This window comes from Nicotiana tomentosiformis, chromosome 1, assembly GCF_000390325.3.
Source record: "Nicotiana tomentosiformis chromosome 1, ASM39032v3, whole genome shotgun sequence".
Lineage (NCBI taxonomy): Eukaryota > Viridiplantae > Streptophyta > Magnoliopsida > Solanales > Solanaceae > Nicotiana > Nicotiana tomentosiformis.
This window is the reverse complement of record NC_090812.1, coordinates 130,726,541-130,742,575: the sequence shown is the minus strand read 5'-3', so window position 1 is coordinate 130,742,575 and position 16,035 is coordinate 130,726,541. Positions and strand designations below refer to the sequence as shown.

At 38.1% G+C, this 16,035-nt stretch overlaps 2 long non-coding RNA genes across 3 annotated transcripts; one reads left to right on the top strand and one right to left on the bottom strand.

The window, feature by feature from the left end:
• Positions 1-329: 329 nt before the first annotated feature.
• LOC138903470 (uncharacterized) lies at positions 330-12,356 on the top strand. The gene is made up of 2 exons (XR_011412574.1): positions 330-469; positions 11,447-12,356. It is a non-coding gene; the product is annotated as an uncharacterized lncRNA (long non-coding RNA).
• LOC117273665 (uncharacterized) lies at positions 1,653-5,717 on the bottom strand. Of its 2 annotated transcripts, XR_011412572.1 has the most exons (3): positions 5,605-5,717; positions 3,025-3,093; positions 1,653-1,889 (listed from the first exon to the last, which is right to left on the bottom strand). It is a non-coding gene; the product is annotated as an uncharacterized lncRNA (long non-coding RNA). The 2 variants fall into 2 exon arrangements; XR_004503670.2 differs by lacking the exon at positions 3,025-3,093.
• Positions 12,357-16,035: the final 3,679 nt, after the last annotated feature.

Below are 16,035 nucleotides of genomic sequence, written 5' to 3'. Positions count from 1 at the left end.
TGAAGCGTAGGAAGGATAATATATCAATTATTGTAGTAATAACACAAATTAAGTAATTGCGCGTTTGATCTCCTCTTGTAGACACTAACAACAAATACATCTTGAAACAAAGAAAGGCGAATCAAGTAAGTGAAGCAATTAGATGAATGCTTGCCGCGTCGGCATTTAACTGGCTTGACATTAATTTTTGGAAAGATCCTTCGTTGTGGACAATGGATTACAGATCAACTAATTAAGAACAACTTTCCATTTATGGAAAATAAAAAGCAACCAAGTACAAACAACCTTTTTGAGAAGAATCATTGCTTCTCCGCGTTGATAGGAAACTAACGATTGTTTTTAGATCCTTATCATGTGTCGAGGCTTGTGGAATTTCTATAAATACTTAAATGTTACGCTAACGACAATACTCAAGACGTGATTTATTGCATATATCAAGGCAGGTCTTCAAGAAGCTAATATTGGAACGGTATGTTTTGGAGAAGATTTTATTATTGCTTAAATATTACATCCACCTTTCTTGACTCTACCGTCTTCTGTTCTAATTTGAGAAGGTCTGTGAAGAGTAAGGATGGAAAAAGGAAATCTGGAATCCATTTTTTGTTTGCCATTTCCTTTAGCCTCTCTCAAGTAAACATGTTTAAAGAGAAGCTATATAGACAATGTAAGAGATACACTTCTCCAATACACATGGATTCTTGTTATTGTTCTTGTTGTTTTCTTCCGATTAGAAAGGAACAAGTAGGGATTTTGTGGTCCCACAAGACAAAGGCTAATTTCTTATAAGGAGGAACCTGTTGTCCCGTAAGGCAACATGGCAGAGAAAGGCTTTGGACCTCTCTTTTGATCTAAACTAGTAAATATGCCGCGGTTCGCGCCATTATAAAAGACATCATAAATTTGTCGAATATTATCTTATAAATATAGTTGGCATATAATAGATAAAAAATTCGTATCGGTATGTATTTACAAAAAATAATTTTCTAAAAAAAGGAAGGTATTTAGAAAAAAGGGAAAAGGAGCCAGACTACTTGCTTAGCGCCTTCTTAACCCTAAATTAAAGAGATATATACCTTCTTAAAATAAAAATACATTAGCAGTATCTTTTTGAAGCATTTGTTTCAAAGTATCCAAATAACTTCTAATACTACAAACATGAACTTTTAGCTTTCAAAGTATCCACGCTCTTACATATATTAATGATTCTACTATAGTTAGTATATAACATAACAAACTCACTAAAAAGCAAATTCTAGTAGACTATGGAAAAGCATGCAAAGCACTATATTATATAATCATTCCCAATCTTCAAACCGCAAAACAGACTATATATTTTCAATTCATTAAAATACATAATGAAATAGTAAAGAAACTTAAATAATCCTATTAGATATTTATTATAATATGTATAGGTGAAAATCATAAAATGGAAATAATAAAGGTTTATGCTTTCTTACTTCTATAGATGTATTTTACTTGGTGTTGTGTCAGTCTAGCATGAAAATGGTGTAGTAGTTTACATGAAAATAATTGTCACGACCCCAAATCTCCCTCCGTAGGATGTCGTGATGGCACCTAGTCTCTAAGGCTAGGTAAGCCTAGCAAGCATGCGGAATATAAATGAAATACGACCAACTCCCAGATACTCAATATTTAACTAAGAAACTCTGCACCCAGTGTATACAATTCCCAAAACCTGGCGATATCGAGTCATAAGCTCTACAATAGTATCAAAGCCATCCCTATACAACTGTATCTAGTAAAGAAGGAATAATATAAAAATGGATAGAAGGCGATGCCGAGGCCTGCGAACACGGGCATGTGTACCTTGAAGTCTCCAAATGCGAACTCAGCTCACTAGTGCCGGGACTGATAGGAGGTACCTGGATCTGCACAAGAAGATGTACAGAAGAGTAGCATGAGTACACCATAACGGTACCCAGTAAGTGCCAAGCCTAACCTCGGTAGAGTAGTGACGAGGTCAGGTCAGGGCCCTATTCGAATAAATAAAGAAGACTGAACAAGTGTAAGGTAGTATAGTAATGATAACAATGAAATTGAAGCAACAAATAACATATCAAGATTAGCTACACAGATCTAAGCAATTAGTGCAACACAGAGAAAATAATTAATAATATGCTAAGGAAAACAACAACCAAAGACAAGCGCAACAATGGAGAAATGCCAATAAGAATCACTACCGAGATACCGCCTCGTAGTCTCAAATCACAAGAATAAGTCACAATCTTTTCTTATATCACCGCGGAAGCCTTTACATTTAGTTTTGAAAATTATTTTTCCGAAATAGCATCCCGCGTTTTAGTCCACCTTGTCACACCGCATGACTTCTAGTAATTCTCCTACTAGCCACACGTATCAAGCCCACTTTATCTCACCGCATGTGTTTCAACTCCAAAATCTTATATCACCGCATGCGTATCAATATCACAATGTATCACAAATCACACCTCAAGTGCCCAATATCACAACTTACCAGAGAAATCAAACAATAACAATATTTTCATAGTAAAGAGCCCATGACTCAACCACAATAAACACAAGAGTCTCAATAATAACAACCAGAATGAACAACTCAACAGAATGGTATTTCACAACTTAACACTTTGCCTCAATGTGAATCACGACCTTTATATCTCAATACCAATTTCAACAACAAGATATATATCCACGATTTAACAACTTCAAGTAAAGAGTTCAACGATTAGATAATGAATACGGAATAAAGGAAACGGGACCTTTAATTAAACATGTAGGGCAATTAGCATGTAAGAGAATAAGACAAGTAGACATATAAAAATAGACTAGAAATGATGACTATAACATGTTATGGTAACTCAATTACGGCATGAAAGGAATCTACATAGCTAAAATCAAAATTTTTCACATTTAGCCCGTGTACACACTCGTCACCTTGCGTACACGGCTTTCACATATCACAATTATCACAACCAACACAAATCCTAAGGGGTAATTTCCCCACACAAGTTTAGAAAAGTTACTTACCTCAAATCATGCTAACTTAATCAACTAGTAGGCCTTTCCCTCGATTATCCAACTCCGAACGGCTCGAATCTAGCCAAAACAACTTCGTATTATAAATATAAACTATAGGAAACTAATTCAAACAATAAAATTACGATCTTTACGAAGAAATAAATAGTCAACTCAAAGTCAACCCGGGCCCGCGCCTCCGAATCCGACCAAAATTATAAAATCTGAACACCCATTCAGTAACGAGTCCAACCATATAAGAATTACTCAAATCCGACCTCAAATCGCCTTTCAAAACTCAAAAAATTAGCCTAGGAAGTTTCTACCATTTTTTCCAACTCAAACCACTAATTAAATGATGAAATTAACAATATATTCATGCAAAATAACCAAAACTGAGTTAGGATTCCTTACCCCAGTGATCTCTCTGAAAAATCCTCGAAAAATCTCCTCTCACCGAGCTTTCTAAGTCCAAAAATGGATTATGAATCAAACCCTCAAAAATTCCTCTTTTCTGCCCAGCAAAACTGCTTTTGTGGCCTTTGTGTCGCTTCTGCGACACAACACCTGCGGAAATACCATCACAGGTGCGGATTCTACTTAAGCTCAGGGGATTCCTCTTCTGAGGATAAAATCTCGCACCTGCGACCCTAGGCTTGGCCAGCCACTTCCGCTTCTGCGCTTCCTCGCTCGCTTCTGCGAGTCCGCTTTTACGAGACTCTGTCTGCATCTGCTATCCCAGCTGGGCAGGCCACCATTCGCTTCTACGATCAAGCCGTCACATTTGCGAGCCTGCTTATGCGTCCAATAGTGCACATATGCGATTGCACCAGAACAAACTAGCTTCAGCAGTGAGATTAAGTCCAATTTGTTCCGGATTCGATCTGAATCATATCGGGTCCCCCGGGACCCCGTCCGAAAATACCAACAAGTCCCAAAATATATAACGAACCTACTCGAGGCCAAAAATCATGTCAAACAACATCGATTCTACGAATCGCAACCCAAATTCAAGCCTATGAACTATGAACTTCCGAATTCCAAAACCAATGTGGATTCATACCAAAACAACTCCGATTAACTTTAAATTTTGCACACAAGTCATAAATGACATTACAGACCTATTTCAACTTCCGAAATCGGGATCCGACCCCGATATTATTAAAGTCAACTTCCGGTCAAATTTTCCAAATCTTTCAAACCTTAATATTATTTTAACTTTCTCCAATTCATGCCGAAATGGCCCACGGACCTCCAAACCAACATCGGACACGCTTTTGAGTCTAAAATCACCATACAGAGCAATTGGAACCATCAAAAATCCATTCCGGAGTCGTCTACACAAAAGTCAAACTACGGTCAACTCTTACAAATTAAACCTCCAACTTAGGGATTATGTGTCCCAGCCCGAAACCAAAATCAAATACCCCGATAAGTCGCATAACCAAAATATAACACAGAGAATGTAATAAATAGGGGATCGAGGCTAAAATACTCAAAACGACCGACCGAGTCATTACAATAATAGATCGGGTAAAAATAATTCTGAAATATTCTGAAAAAAAAAATTATATATGATAAAGTGATGGAAAAAAAAATGAAGGGACATAGGAAATGTATTAAAAGTAAATCTATTGTAAGATAATATGTGTTCTCGTATCAAAATAAGTGTATGATTACTTCAAGCATTATTTTATGAAATTGCTTATTGATTTAAAACTTCTTCGAAACACATAAAATACAAAAATAAAAGTATATGAAGAAAATTGAAATGTACAAGAAAAAAATTATGTATGAAGAATAAAACAGATAAATATGTGAAATTGAATTGCATTTTCGTTATATATTTCTTTTCCTATTTTTTTTTTCCGTTTCAAACTTTTTCTTTCCAATCATATTCCTTAACCCACTTTCTATTCATCCTCTAAATAAGGTTCTCATTCCAGCAAAAATGATACTACTTGTATCGTCTATTATATTTTATTTTTTTCCTTTTTTTACAGCTTCTTTATTTTTCTGTCCTTTTTCTCTCCTCTTTTCTACCGTTACTGAAAAACACAGAAACTTTGGCCCCTCCCTTCTCCCTCTTCATGCCTATGAAATTTCATTTTCTTCTAATTCATTAAGAAAAACTTTCAAATTTGCTTCTTTTGTTTCAAGATTATTTCTTTTTTGTTTCACATATCAGCAAGGAGGAAAAAGTGTCTAACCGAACTCTTTTGAGTTCTTGTTTCTTTCTGTTCCACTAATACTTCAAAATTATTTTATCCTTTCACATAATTAGTACGAACTTAAAAAAATATCTAACGAAATACTTCAAAGTTATGATGTTACCATGTAAATTGTAAATCATGGCAACTCCATATAATCATATTTATATTGCTTGCTCAGTTGTAGTAATCTAAATAGAAATAAAGAAAATGTTTGAGGGGTAATATAATAATCAGAAAATGTGAGAATACTTATAAAAGAGTTTACTTTAATTCTTCGACGTTAATCATAGTATCACGAAATTTATCTATATGCAATAAAATCTGATCTTTAACATGAAGAAAATAAAAAAAAGGTTAGTCTGATCGTAATACTAATTACCAAAAATCTTGTTCTTGCCGGTCTTCCCATGTGCATCATCATGCCTCCAGGCTCCAATTTCTCATTTTTTCTGCAAATCCTCTCATGAATTGTATCATTCAAAAAAAAAAGGACTCAATCTATATATAAATATAAAGCAGGGCCCTTAGAAAGTGATGTGTCATCTCTTATTGATTAGGAAATATATTTATCTATTTTCTTAGAATTTTAGGGATTTTTATTCTCTTTTCACACAATAAACTCAATTAATAAATCTAAAAGATTAATTTCTTGAAACGGTGCATTAATTTTCTTATTTTGCACCTATTACGTCGCCTCTCTTTCCTCATTATTATGTATCATTACAACTTTTTGTTGAAACTTTTCCTTTTTTCCCAACCTCCTTCTTTGTTTCGATTTCCTTCCTTGAAACATATGCATTTACTTTCTACCTTTACTCACTTTTATGACTGCCTTTAATTATAGATTATCTTTATTCCTTTCTTCCCAGCCTCCAAATCTTCTTCTACACATTTTTTTGGTCAGGTTTAATTATATCTCACTTTTTGTTAACACCTATAACATTTTTAAGTGGTAAGATCTTTTTCCTACAGGCTTCTCACCTCTTCCCTAAGTTTTACAACCGGTGTAAAGTTTTAAACTTATGCACCAATCGCTAATTACTTGGGCATTTTATGCCGTTCAAACTCCGTTTTACTTCAAATTTGAAAAACGAGAAGGAACATAAATAGGCAGTAAAATCATCAAACAAAAAATGGAAACGGAGGGAGTAGATACTATCGTCGAAGGCGTGAGTTTAGTAGAAAAAGAAAGAAGAGGATTAAGAGGCATGACTTTTGATATATGGAGTAAAAAGATGTTGTGTCTTTTAACGGAAGAGACAGACTAAGCTTGCTAACTCATTTATTGATACTGAGTTTAAGATAATCATTTGAATCATACAAGATGTATTATTATGAAAGACTTGACACAGAGAAGGGTGAAGTTTTTGTTAACATCATTCATTATGAATAGGACGAGAATAGAGAAGAAGAAGAAGGGGAAATGGAGACGTATATTGAATGAATGCGTGTATTTGTATAGAATAGTGCAACAGATTTATTATTTTATTATAAAGGCAAATTTGGAAGAAATTTTTCTTAGGGATGGAGGAATTAGCATGTTAATTAGGGGGAGAGAAAGAAGAAAAGAAATGAAAGAGCCGATAAATCCAAGGGGAAAAGAAAAGAACGAGAAATGAAAGGGAAAAAGACAAGAAGAAAGTACGTACATTTCTTTTTCCATTTTTACCTAATGTTAAACTTTTCGATTTTTATCTTCTTCGTTTTTATTCAACTTTTAAATTTTTCCCTTTTTCTTATTTTGTTTTGTGGGTTTATTTTCTATTCTCTTTTCTTTATCGTAAATATAAGAAATTTTCAAAAAGTAAAAGGTGTAGAGTGTAGATTTTACATATATATTCCTATGGCCAAAGAACACGCATATATTTTCTCTTTTTTTTTTCTAATTAGCTTTGTTCTTTTTACCTCCCCTTATTTGAAGAATCCCGCTTGGTGAAGACTAAGGATCAGACAATCGTATTTAATTTAGAGTAGGTAACTGATATAAGAGAAATGACTTTCTTGAAAAATTTTTTCTCTTCCTTTTTAAAGAAAATCTAAGAATAATAGAAGTAGTTAAATCGCCCTTTGACTGAAAAAGCATTAAGTTTTCAGGAAAAAATAGATAACAAAGATAACTATTTCCAACCATTACTTGAAATGTAGAGACAGTGAGTGAAGTTGAACACTAGGAATCTAGGATTGCCTTGATCATATATCTTCTACCATAAATATCTTTAAATCCTCCATATATAGAGACAAATCACATCTCATGCATGTAAACAGTGAATAAAGTAAATAAAATATAATTTCCTTTTTTCCCTTTTAGTAATGAAGAAGTAAAAGAGATTTTTTGTTGGAGAAATCTACTACTTCAATGGAGAAGTATAATGTCACAATGAATATAGAAATTTCTATTATGGTTTATAGATTACTTAATTTACAAAAGAAAAAAAATTTCTAATGACAACACAATTTTACTAATTATGAATGACGAAAAAGTTAAATCATATACTATGTGTTTTTATTACTAATTATTATTTTTTTTACCACAATTTTTTTTTTTTTACGATATATGAAGTTATTAAGCATATATCATTGTAGTTTTAATATCATTCTTTTTGTTGACTTCAAATTATTTTTTGTAAAACTGAGCTAACTGTTAAAAATATAAATATGTTCTACCTATTCAACTTATAGAATTAAAAGTATAAAGAAAATTTTTAAATCTCAATTATTTATTTTATGAAATTCACTAGTTATAATTAATTCATGAAACCGTCTTTACTAACTCTTGTTGTGCTCTGTTTTTTCGATCCTTCTTCCACTGATGCTATGTAACGCATCTGTATTTTCTAAGATACAAATGTAATGTATGTGAAATTGTGTATGAGAAAGAAGACAATGTAAGAAACGTAACTAAGACGATTAATGGGAAGAAGATGAAGTGAAGGTTTTTTGGTTTTCTTAGGAAAAGCAAACGTTTAATTGAAAAGGTAGAGGGAATCTTTCAAACGGTGCTTTAATTGTGACTCAATAAGTGAATGACGTTCAATGAAATGTTTGGCTAAGTGATTAACTAATGAGGTAAACGGCTAAAATAAAAATAAAAATCCAAAAAAATATGGGAAAAGATAAATAGAATTTCTAGCTTTTCAGAAGTACCACATCAACACTCTTTGCCCCTCCTTTATATATATATATATATATATATATATATATATATATATATATATATATATATATATATATATATTCTACTCGGTGCCATAAAGGAGATTTATCTCTATCTAAAATTTAAAGTCTATTTTATTTGTTAAGTTAATCCATTCCTACTAGATTAATTTTTAATATATTATGTGCTTTGGTTGTTTACCCGTAAAACGGCACAGTTAAATTTGTACGTAGTTTATAGACAAGCGAATCGATTTGATCCCAAAAATGATAAATAAATAAAATAAAATACAAGACTTAGCATTGAAATCAAGATAAGACAACAAATAGCTTGGTTTCGGGAGCAGAGCTTCCGAAGGCAGCAATAAGCATATCAATAGACGAGAAATAAAGTATTATTGAGCTTAGAATAATATGTAGCATAAGTTTGTCAGAAAAATCGTGTCCTTACAATGGCTATTGAAGTTACTATTTATAGCTGCACCTAGGGAACAAGGTCCTAGGATCAATCCCATCTTAAATGACAATTACGGGAGCCATTGATGAATGTGTAACGGCAGGCTATGGATTTCAAAATTCTCTATAATGGATTACATATTTAATACTGAAGAATATTCCTCATTGAATGTCATCGGGTGGCAAATATTCATTTGTCTTCATCAACAACATTCCCTTCGGGATCTTCTCGATGCCAACCGAAGATGCTGTCCCCGGTCTTGGTTTCTACTTGCTTCACTTTTTATCTGTCTCCGATTCTACGTGTCACTCTACTATTTGAGTATTTAATACAAACCGATTTTACCCTATACAGATAGTCCTCCTGCTTTCCGGTGGCACATCTTTGTGTCAACGGGAAGTTGGTGAAGATACCTTCCTTGGCGGAAAATTTTATGATCCCCTCTGAAAAGTTTCTAACGCTTGATTAGACACATGTCTCTCCGCATTTAATGCCCCGAACACGCGTCACTCTACGATTTAGCAACCTTTTGCCGGTTCTCGAGGTAATCATGGCCACAATTTTAGCTGTCTATTCCTTTACTTATACGTCTCATTCTTCTTTTTTTACACTTCACAGCTTTTCAAACTCTCTCAACTTCTCTGCACTCAACTCTTTCTTGCTTTCACTCTTCTTTAATCTTCTTATTCAAAGAATTCTTACTTCCTTTTGTTAACCATGGCCTCCTCCTCCAAGAACTCAAGTTCTTCAAAGAACAAAGAAAGCAACAATGATGCTTCCCCTCATACGGTGAGCATCATCATTCCCAGAAGGCTCAGTACAACCAAGAATTTTGACGAGAAGTTTCCTTCTACAAACTCTCATACATGGGCTGCTGGCGTGTATCGTTCTTCCATCCGTCCTTTTAGCATTCCTGCTGTGAAGGAGGATTGTGGTTGCCATGATTTGAACATTATCGCTTCCGATCTGGTGAAGCGAGTGACCTTCCCTAAGAAGGGTTTTACGTATGTTTACACATACCCCTTCACTTTGGACCCATTCTTATTGAGTGGGGGACTTCACCTCGTAATTTTGGAATTCTGCTTCTGGTATCAAGTCTGCTTGGCACAGGTGGCCCTTCTGTGTGGCGCACGGTGGCCTATCTTCGGCGGCTATGCCAGGAGAGGGGGGAAGAGCTCTCCTTGGCTCGTATGATGAAACCTTACTCCCCCAAGATTTTTCGTGGGGGAGTAATAAACTTCAGCAAACGTGGCCACCATGCTTTACTCACCAGCATGGATGATGACAACGACTGTGGATGGATGGAGCGGTTCGTTATAGTTTCCACCAGGGATAACATCTCGGCCACAACGCCATCTTTCCTTGAGTCATGGACTCGTACACGTAAGTTCAACGTCTGTCTTTTTTCTGATTAAAGGTTGTTTCGCTGTTGCTGTTCCTTCTCTTTTCATTATTTCAGCAACTCGGTGGACACCACCAAGAGTTGAAGGCTTGGACCAGTGGGTCCAGAAGATTTTGGATATTACCACACCTGAGACCTGTCGGTGGAAAGAACTGGCCCTCAAATACGGGTGGAGGGCCAAAAATCATGGTAAGTTTATTCTCTAAACTAATCTTGTTTTTACCTCATGCATAAGAAAATTGGCTTACTTCTTTTTCTGTTGAATTCAGGTATTCCTCAGGGCTCTGTTACCATCCGCGATAAGGACATTTTGGCTGATCCCGTATAGGTTGCGAGGTTACTGAATGAGGCCTTTACCCGAACAAGTGCCATCGGATCCACTTTCGATGGAGGTGCTTCCTCTCAGAGTCCACGACCGGAGAGCAAGCAACCAAAAAGGCGGCGCTCCTCATCGGCTGAGGGAAAAAGTAAAAAGTTTAAGAGCACCGCGCTCGAGCCATCCGCAGCCACTATGGTGATTGATGATGATGGGGAAGCCAGTGATGAAGGGGCTTCCCTATAGAGGAGACGACGACCTTCATAAGCTCAACATAATGCTCAATCTGACGAGCTAATAACACCAACTGAGGACAATGTCCAAGTGCTCTAGGGAGAGTGTGATATAGTGGAGGATGACAATTCTCACTTTCGAGCCCCAGATTTTGCTCCCCGTACTATGAGGCTGAGTACCGGGCCTCTTCCGTCTTCGGTTGAGCAACCAACAACCAGCACTGCCTTTACCGTAGTTGCTTCTCAACCCATAACACCATCATCTTTATCTCCTTCCACACTGGTCATACCTTCACCACCAGTAACTGCTACATCGCCCCCACCGGCCGCAAATACCCGAGAGGAGGATGTACCCCCTCCCTAGTCCCCAGACCATGGAAATTTGGGGAATAACTATTTTCCCCCTCTGCGGATCCCTACAGGAGGAGGAATGTCTCCCTCTCAGTTTCTACAAAGTGCCATTTGCTATCCCGGCCGGTGGAACTGACCAATTACTTAAAGCCGCTAGCTTCAGAGAAAGATAAGAAGAAAATACACTCTCTTTTAGATAATACACAACAATGTCATGCACAACGCAGCAACGATATGATATTTGTTCCTTTTATTGTTTCTTCTTGTCTTGTTATGATTGGATTTCTGATTTGAGGTTTTACTTTGCAGGCTAACTTCCTTGCTTCCGAGGGCCTTCAAAAGTTGATCCTTGATAAAGAAAAACTCACATCCGAGCGGGATAAACTGTTGGCCGAGCAGGATCAAATTGCTGCTCGCTTCCCGGCACTGGAAGCACAAGCAGCCAAAGCCGGTGAGTTAGAGGTTCAGTTTCAGCAGAGCGAGCAGGAGGTGATGGCCCTTAGCCAAGAGGCCGCCCTGTTAAATGTACAATTTCAAGAGGCCAAGGCTAAATGGTCTGAGGTCCAAAATGTTGTTCTTGTTATTGCCGAGCGCGAGGCTACCTATACTAAGAGGTTGAATAATTTGGAGGCAGCCTTGAACTCCAAAGCTGAAGAGGCTGCTGCTGCTGAGGAGAAGCGTGCCTAGATGGAAGAGAAGTATAAAAGGATCATGGAGCACAATAAGGTCTATATCTCCACTATCCGTGACCTAGATCTCAACCTTCAGGCCACAAGATCAGAGCGGAATAGCCTTTTGACCAAGGTTGATCAGCTTAAGTCAGAGCTCCAGCGCTAAGTGAATTCCCTCACTGTTGAAAAAACATATTCTATGTATAGCATGAGGAGAAAAACCTTGGAAGAGGCCAAAACGGGAGTCATTGATTTTGATGCCGAGATCGCCAAGGCCCGTAAGCTGGAGTCAACTTCCCGAAGGTACCTCCCGGTTTGACCTGATGCAACTGACTCTTCTGGTTCTAGTTCCGAGTTCTCGGGAACTGAGGAAGAACTTGAAGGGGATGGTGATGAAGGGCAAGATTCCGAGCCGGCGACAGATCCGCCTACTTCTCCTGGGGACGCAGTAGCTTAGTTTTGTGCTTTCTTTTCCCTTTGTTTCTCTTTTCGTACTTCTGTACTTGTGCTACTTGGCACATTTTTTATATAAAAGTGCTTTTCGTTCATGCATAGTGCAGAGTTTACTTTTTTGCGTCAAATTATGCAAGGCTTCGAGTGTATTTTCCCCCGAGAGCATTTGGGTTTCGGGTATAAATTCTTCCGGAACTAACCCTTTACCGTGAGGGTTTCATAAGAGAGGCCCCTCTTATGTTTACGGTGCTCTTGAAGAGTACATCTCCTGTTCATTTCGGCACTAGCATTTGAAGTTTTCCATGCTCAAGATAGTCTATGATTTCATTTCTCCAGTTCCAGACCAATTTGGTTGCATTTACTTCATAATAACCGTCCACATCCAATACCGAATGCATGAGCTGTACGACCGAACCAGAGTCTGATCCCTTTATTTTTGTGGACGAGCCCAAATTATCCAGTGTGTCTGCTTTCACATTTTCTTCTTTCGGGATGTGGATGATTGACCATTCCCGAAACCGTGCGAGTAGAGTCTGGACTTTCACAACATACTGTTGCATGAGGTCCTCTTTGGTGTCGAAGATCCTGTATACCTGATTTGCTAAAAGTTGGGAATTACATTTGATTTCGATGACCTCGGAGTCTAGTCCCCGAGCCATTTCAAGTCCTGCAATAAAAGCCTCATACCGACTTCATTGTTAGTCAAGAGAACAGTCCTTATGTCCCGTCTCAGGGTTTCTCCCAAGGGCGTAATTAGTGCTACCCCGAGCCCAGACCCCTTCACATTGGAAGCTTTGTCCGTGAACAAGGTCCAGATTCCTGATGTCCTTTCCGACACCATCACTGCTTCTTTGGTGACCAAAGGTAGCAGTCCGAGACTGAAATCGACCGCGAAATCGGCCAAAACTTGTGATTTGATCGTAGTCCTAGGTTTATTCTCTATGTCAAATTCACTCATTTTGACTGCCCACTTGGACAGTCGACTTGACAATTCAGGTTTGTGAAGGATATTCTACAAGGGAAAGGTTGTCACCACGACTATCGAGTGGCATTGAAAATAAGGCCTTAGCTTTCGAGTGGCGACAACGAGACCTAAGGACAATTTTTTGAGGTCTAGGAAGCGAGTTTCCGCTCCCGTAAAAATTTACTAACATAATAAGTAGGAGATTGCGTACCTTCGTCTTCACGGACTTAAACGACATTTACCGCTACCTCGGAACCGCTAAGTAAATTAGCAATTGTTCGCCTTCCTCATGTTTAGATAGTAATGGAAGGACCGATAAATACCTTTTCAAATCTTTCAAGGCCTGCTGGTATTCCTGAGTCCATTCGAAGTTGTTCTTCTTTTTCAGAAGTGAGAAGAAGTGAAGGCATTTTTCTGAAGATTGGGAAATAAACCTTCTTAAAGCAACCAGTTTTCCAATTAACCTCTGAACCTCTTTCACATTTGATAGCTGGTCGGGAATGTCCTCGATGGCTTTGATTTTATCGGGATTGATTTCGATCCCCCTTTGTGACACTATGAAACCCAAAAACTTACCGGAGCTGACTCCGAATGCACACTTTTCGGGGTTAGGCTTCATGTTAAGCTTCCTTATAATGTCAAAGGTTTCTTGGAGTTGCTTCAGATGATCACCTGCATTCAAAGACTTAACCAGCATATCATCTATGTAAACTTCCATTGTTTTCCCTATTTGCTTTTCAAACATTTTGTTCACAAGCCTCTGGTAAGTGGCTCCGGCGTTCTTAAGCCCAAAAGGCATCACATTGTAGCAATATGTGCCAAAGTTCATTATGAACGAAGCCTTTTCCTGATTCTCCAAATTTATTTTGATTGGTTGTACCTGGAACAGGCATCAAGAAAACTCATCAACTCATGCCCGACTGTCGCATCAATCATTTGATCAATGTTTGGAAATGGAAACGAGTCTTTTGGGCATGGCTTATTCAGATCCTTATAATCTACACACATGCAAAATTTATTATTCTTTTTTGGAACTACTACAACGTTAGCTAGACACTCGGGATACTTTACCTCCCGGATTGAACCGATATCAAGCAATCGAGTTACCTATTCTTTGACAAACCTGATTCTGACCTCGGCAATATGGTATTTCTTTTGCCTTACCGGAAGGATGTTGGGGTCCAGGCTTAACTTGTGCACAACCACCTCTGGCGGAATACCTGTCATATCCGCATATGACCACGTAAAATAATCAACATTAAATTTGAGAAATTTTATAAATCCTGACATGAGCTCGGGTTTTAATCCTGTCCCCAATGAATTTTCTTTCTAAGAACTTCTCGAACAATATGACTTGTTTGGGTTATTCCGTTGTGGATATGGTTGCGTCCATTTCTTTTGTACCTAGAAATATCTTGGTACCTGATAGGATTCCGACGACTCCTCCCCCTTGTCGGCTTCGCTCGGCTCAGGAGAAAGCGTCGGTTCCTATAATGGCGATGCTGCATGTTCCTTCTCTTTACTACTGAAAATCGAGATCATGTTCATTCCTCTTGACACCGGTTGATCTCCTCTTATTTGTTTAATTCCCTCTAGAGTTGGGAATTTCAGAAGTTGATGGTATGTTGATAGCACATCCTTCATCTCGTGCAGCCATGGATTACCAAGAATAATGTTATAGCCCATGTAGCCATCTACTATTTAAAACAAGGTCGTCTTCATGACCCCTTAGGTGTTTGTGGACAACAGGATCTCCCCTCGGGTTGTCACACTTGCTAAGTTGAACTGGTGAGGCGCTTTGTGGCTGGAATGATCCTTTCGATTAGCTTGGCTTGATCTAGCACTCTCCATTGGATAATATTGGCTGAACTTCCTGGGTCCACCACAACACGTTTAATTTTAAAATCTAAAACAGTAAGGGAAATTACCAGGGCATCGTTGTGCGGTAGTAGAAGTCCATCAGCATCCTCCTCCGGGAAGGTGATATCGTCCTCAGCGACTTCCCGGAGTCTCTTGCTATGGGTCACCGATACCTTTATCTTTTTTGCTGCCGAAAAGGTTACACCATTAATCTAGTTCGCCCCAAAAATTATGTTGATCGTTAGACGAGGAGAATCTTCCCCCATCTTTGAGGGCTCCACGTTATCTCAGTTACGGCCATTATTATTTTTAGCCCGGTCGCTTAAGAACTCTCTGAGATGGCCGTTTTTCAGCAATGTGGCCACCTACTCGCAGATGTCGGCAGTCCCTAGTCCGGTGGCTGTTAATTCCATGATACTCATACCATAGATTAGGATCCCTTTGACTGGGGTCAGATCTCATTGGCCTCGAGAACCGTGCTGCCTCAATGTTCCTCATTGTCGATACTAGTTCCACTACACAGGCATTGAAATTATACTCAGACAATCTGGGGTAGGTGGAATCCCGGGATCCTGATATCTCTTTGTCCTGCAACAATCTGTTATTCTGTCCACGGTCAACTCACCTATCGGTAGCGAACCTGTCCGCCGATCAGAAACCTCGGCCGCGTCCTTCAGCCTTTTCGTATAGCAAAAGCTGACCTTTAGAAGACCGTCGATCTGCGTCGAAATCATCCTTTAACCTTTCCTTATTCTTCTCTCAGTCTCGACCCTTGGTTGATGCCAGGAAACCGAGCTAGTCATCCTCTATTCTTATCTTCGATTCGTAGAGGTTGTGGACATCTGCATATGTTGTTTCCTGGAACTCGAGCAAAATTTGCTGTGATTTTTGGGAAGCATCAGAGCTCCTCGGGTTCAGCCCTTAGTAAATGCCTCAGCGCCCATTCATCT